Source organism: Arachis duranensis, chromosome 5, assembly GCF_000817695.3.
Source record: "Arachis duranensis cultivar V14167 chromosome 5, aradu.V14167.gnm2.J7QH, whole genome shotgun sequence".
Lineage (NCBI taxonomy): Eukaryota > Viridiplantae > Streptophyta > Magnoliopsida > Fabales > Fabaceae > Arachis > Arachis duranensis.
The window spans coordinates 107,434,802-107,441,003 of NC_029776.3; positions in this window are offsets into that span (position 1 = coordinate 107,434,802).

Sequence of the window (6,202 nt, forward strand, 5' to 3'; positions counted from 1 at the left end):
AATTTTTAAACTACACAATGCTATACAAATTACTGTAAATCAAACCTCAGGAACTTCGTTAGATTCAAATTCATAATCCACATCGCCTGGATTCAGCACAGAATCTGAGCTTGAAGGATCCATTATCTTCAAAACGAGTTCGAACTTTGATTTCAGAAAACAACAAATCAAGAGAGAAAACGAAGCTCGAGTTGCAGAGAGAGAAAAAGAGAATGTAAACGAAGAACATACCAGTGAGAAAAGAAGAGGAAAAGATCGATGGAGAAGAATGAGGGAAGACGCACGAGAAGAAGAACAACCAAATCTCAAAATAACGAAAATGAAGAAGGAAACAAATATTTTAAATTTGGAAGTTAGATATACGCGGCATATTATATAGCGCGTGTAATCAACGTAGCTGGAGGAGTGAGTATTTTAAATTTATTATTTAATAAACTTGTAAAGCATACAAGCCCTAATGGCTTGTATGCAGAGCTTTTCCGATAAAAGACTGCTGGAACAATCCAGAACATATCAAAGACTCCAACACCACCCTCTTGGCTCTTATCCCTAAGACTTATGATGAGTTTGGAAAACTCTTATTTAATTTAATGATGATCAAATATTATTAATATAATAAATTGCAAAATTATTAACTTGATTTCTATTCATATATGCTAATTTAAATAATTTTGCTATGCAGATTTTGTGGTTAGACCGAAAAATTGGCTAGCCCAACATGAATTCATACTCAGCCTTGATATTAATTTATTGTGATTATAATGGCTGAAACTATGATGCTAATTGGGCCGAAAATAAAAGAAATATACAGCAAGCCCAATTTGATTAAAAATATTTAGCATTGATATAAAATTATTTTTCATCCTTATGGCTGAATATTTTTGTTATGAGAATGGGCCAGATTGGATTGTTTTTGCTACAAGATCCAATTATGATCTTTGCTAATAGACCAAGACTTGGTCCGAATTCATTAAGCAAAGAAAGCAAAGTTCTATGTTTCCAACGGATCCCGCCTCAATTTTGGTGGATTTCAAATTCAATTAAACTTGAAGTGACTTGCATTGAAAATATGAAAGAGAAAGAGAAAAGTGATCTGATGGCTTTAATGTAGCTTACATGCTACTACACAAAAGCTTGGAGAGTTGATCTTAATTAATTTATTTGTGAATAACACTCATTACTCATAGCTTTACTTTTTCTCCATTCTCTCTCTACTCTTTCTTCTTGTTTCGGTCATTACCCAGCATCCATGGAAGCTAAGCCTAGCCACCAAAAAGAAGAAAATGCAAGTAACAAGACCATCACAATGATGGCAAGAAAAAGAAAACAAAAAGTATGCTGTGGCTAAGATTCTCTTTCACTTATGGTAAGATTTTGTGAAGAGATCTTGACTTCTCCATACCAAAAATGGATAAGGAAGATTTCGGCCAGCAAGGAGAAGATTTTTGGAATGGCTTGTCTCTACTTTTGAGTTCACTCATCACAGAAGGTAGCTAGGGTGGTTACGTGAGGGAGGAAGCAAAAGTGGAGCAGATGAAGCTATCATCATCATGAAGCATCAAGGGCCAGAAATTCATCTTGGAGAGCAAGCCAAGGATGAAGAGCTCGGAATGATGAAGATTGATGACCAAGGAAGGACTAGAGGTAATTGCATGTTGGGTTTTGCATGGGTTATCTCTTTTCTCTCTCTGGCCGAACCGATTTTGTTCATGAAGGAAGAAAAAGTTGGCTTGGTTTTTGGCCTTTGAAGCTTCCCTCTTCTATAAAAAGGGAGAACAGCCACGGTTTGAAGTAAGGAGAAAATGTGAGAGTGCGAGGAAAGCTACCTGAGCTAAGAGATTTCTCTTCTCCTTCAATGTATTCTGTTTTGTATTTTTCTGTTTAATTTTGTTATGTCTTGAGTCTCATGAAAAAAGGCAAACAGTGAGGTTTGTATGAAAAAGCCATAGAGCGAAAAAAGGCAGAGAGTGCAAAATTAAAAGAAAAAGCCATAGATGTCCTTAGAGTTCCTTTGTTCATCTATGTTGTGTTTCATGATTCTGTGGGAATCACCTTGTAAATTGGGTTAGCACTTTACAGTCTGTAATCAAGAAGATTATAGTGAAATTCCATCATTGTTGTGATGGAGACTGGATGTAGGCTGCACTGCACTTAGCAGCTGAACCAGGATATATCTGGGTGTAATTTTCTCTCTCTTCTACTCCATTTCTGTTTCTACTGCACAGGAGCTAAAACTGAAAAATATCTCATGCCAAGTGACGAGACAAAAACAAAAGTCTCGTGGCTAGGGACGAGACAAAAAGTTTAGGAGGTAAACACTATGGTCTTGTGGTGGTAGATGATTACTCTAGATTTAGTTGGGTACTTTTTCTTGCTCATAAGAATGACGCTTTCCATGCTTTCTCAACCCTTTGCAAGAAAATTCAAAATGAAAAAGATTTAAAAATTGTCCATTTAAGAAGTGATCACGGAAGAGAATTTGAAAATCAAGACTTTGAAAAATTCTGTGATGACTTTGGAATTGCTCATAATTTTTCATGCTCTAGAACCCCTCAACAAAATGGGGTGGTTGAGAGAAGGAATCGAAGCCTTCAAGAAATGACAAGCGCCATGCTTTGTGATAATGAGACTCCTAAATTCCTATGGGTTGAAGCTGTAAATACAACATGTTACATTTTGAATAGAACAATTATTAGAAAAGGATTGAAGAAAACACCTTATGAGCTATGGAAAGGAACCCCTCCAAATCTTAAGTATTTTTATGTTTTTGGATGCAAATGCTTTGTACTTAACAATAAAGAAAACCTTGGAAAGTTTGATCCAAAATCCTATGAAGGAATGTTTGTTGGATATTCCACCACAAGCAAGGCCTATAGAGTTTATCTCAAAGAGCATAGAACCATAGAGGAATCCATACATGTTACTTTTTGTGATTCTAACTTATTTCCCAGTACTGTGATAGATAATGATTCAGATTGTGAAGAAGCTGGAATAAATAAAGAAAATCCCCAATCTGCTCAAAATGAAGAATCTGTCAGTCCAGTTTTGTCTCGTCAGATTGGAGGAGACATTTCCATTTTGTCTCCTGAGCAGGCACGAGAAACAGAAACAGTGAAAACACCAGAAGCTCATCAAAGCTCAACACCTGTCCAAAATCCTAGAGAATAGAAGTCCATGAGGGGTTATCCTCATGACTTCATCGTTGGTGATCCCTCTCAAGGTGTAACAACAAGATCCTACACCAAAAGGCAAACCGAACCAAGCAATTTTGCCCTCTTGTCACAAATGGAGCCCAACAATGTCAAACAAGCTCTTGAAGATCCATCATGGGTCAAAGCCATGCAAGAAGAGCTTGCTCAATTCGACAAGAATGAGGTTTGGACACTAGTACCCCATTCGAATGGTAAGAAAGTTACGGGTACTAAGTGGGTATTTAAAAATAAACTTGGTTAGGATGGACACGTTATTCGTAACAAGGCTAGATTAGTGGCCCAAGGTTACGATCAAGAAGAGGGAATAGATTTTGATGAGTCTTTTGCTCCGGTAGCTAGAATGGAAGCAATTAGATTGCTTCTTGCCTATGCTGCCCATAAAGGTTTCAAAATATTTCAAATGGATGTTAAATGTGCTTTCCTTAATGGCTTTATTGATAGAGAAGTGTATGTGGCACAACCCCCCGGTTTTGAAGATAAAGAGTTTCTAAATCATGTTTTCAAACTATCTAAGGCTCTTTATGGTCTTAGACAAGCTCCAAGAGCTTGGTATGAAAGGCTTAGTGCCTTCTTGTTGGAAAATCAATTTCAAAGGGGTACCACCGACACTACTTTATTTATTAAAGCATCTAATGATGATATACTCCTTGTTCAAGTTTATGTTGATGACATTGTATTTGGATCGGCCAATGTATCCTTGTGTGAAGAGTTTGGAAAACTCATGACTAGTGAGTTTGAGATGAGTTTAATGGGAGAGCTAACTTTCTTTCTTGGCCTCCAAATTAAACAAACTCCTAGTGGTACTTTTATTCACCAAGGAAAGTATGCAAAAGAACTTATCAAAAAGTTTGGCCTGGAAAATTCCAAATCAATGGGTACACCAATGCATCCTAACACAAAACTTGAAAAGGATGATGATGGCCAAGATGTGGATGAAACAAGGTATAGAGGAATGATAGGTTCACTTATGTACCTTACCTCCTCTAGACCGGATATTGTCCAAAGTGTGGTGTATGTTCAAGGTTTCAATCTCACCTAAAAGAATCTCATCTTTCGGCTGTTAAGCGCATCATTAGATACATTAAGGGGACTTATGATTATGGATTGTGGTATCCTAAATCTGATGACTTTTGTGCAGTAGGGTTTTGTGATGCAGATTATGTGGGAGATAGAGTGGATAGACGAAGCACATCCGGCATGTGTTGCTTCCTTGGAAGCTCACTCAACATGTGGTCAAGCAAAAAGCAAGCCACAGTGGCTTTATCCACAGCTGAAGCTGAATACATTTCCGCATCTGCATGTTGCTCTCAATTGATTTGGTTAAAAATACAGTTGGAAGATTACAAATTAAAGATCAATAGTATACCCTTATTTTGTGATAATATGAGTGCTATAAACATTTCAAAAAATCCTGTTCTGCACTCAAGAACTAAGCACATTGAGATCAAATATCATTTTATTAGAGAACATGTGCAAAAGGGTACTATTGATATTCAATTTGTAAAATCTGAAGACCAACTTGCTGACATTTTTACAAAACCCCTCTGTGAAGACAGATTTTGTTCATTAAGAAAAAGCTTAGGAATGATTGACTTTGCTTCTGTTGATATTTTGTGAATTTTGATTCTGCTCAGTTTTATCTCGTAGGAATGATAAAAATCAGAATGTGTTGAAGGGCTTTGAACAAGGAGGAGGCTGCGCAGAATTTAATTTTCATGGGCCCTACCAAATCTCTTTGATCCCACCATGACAGTTTTGTTAGTTCCTCATTTTTGAAAATTACAATCTCTTGGTTGTCTCATCAAATCTAAATTGGAAGAGGATAATGTCAAATCAAATCTTTTCTTTCAACTAATCCCTTGATTCAAAGAAACCACCTTTTTCAGTTTTGTTTCAAAAAAATGGAACCCCCTTTGGTTAATAACCGCGCCCTCTTGATGGCCATTAACTCCCTCCACTCTCTCTTTCCAATCAGCATTTAATGTCCCTCTAACCTCCCTCCACTCACCTCACCCTTCGGCCTTCTCTTCAACTTCCATCACCATTCATCTTTTTCAGATCATGAAAAAGAAAACGGCCTTGAGAAGAAGTAACCGAACCATTCTCCCAAAAAGTCCACCATTTTCTTCACCCTAAACTCACACCCATATACACCTCCACTCCACATGCATCTGAAAAAAGCTCTCAGAAGACAAAAAGTTTCATGTTACATGACACCAGAGAACCTGCCAACTTAGAATCACTGGATTTCAAGAACAAACATCATAAACCTCACTCACACTATGATCCCTCTCGGTTCTATTCTTGTACCTTCTACGAATTTCACAAGGAGGTACTAGCCAAACGTCATCTTTGCTCATCCTATTTGGTGAATCTTGACTCTCTGGCTGCTAAAGGGATCAATTTTACTCTTCTGTTCGATGCCCTGAAGTGGACTCCACTGCTCCACATTCATAAACTGGTTTACCTGGGGCTGGTCCGGGAATTCTATGTGAACATGCGCCTAATAGATGGCTCAATCCATTCCTATGTCAAACGTGTTTACATGACTCTCAACCCTCAGACCATAAGCGCTGCTCTAGGGTACCCGGATGAAGGATCAAAAGTATACATGGCTGATAGATGGGATGACTAGGTTGGAGTCACTCATCAAACTGTTCTGCAACACATTTGTGCAAACTTGTCTGGCTTAGATGGATCAGTTCCCACTCATAAAGCTCTTGGCCCTGAGAACTCACTGCTACACCGCATCATCACACACATCCTGACACCACAAAGTGGTTCTCACCACAGAGTAACGCTTTCTGACTCCATTGTTCTCTTTGCTCTTGTTACCTCTTCTCCAATTTTCTTTGCTTATCTTATGATTCGTCACATGTGGGAGTCTGTTAGAAGTACTAAAAAGGCTAATCTCCCTTATGGAATGTTCCTCACTAGTATCTTCGAGTACTTTAAAGTTGATTTAACTAATGAGGCTGTTGAGAACAAGG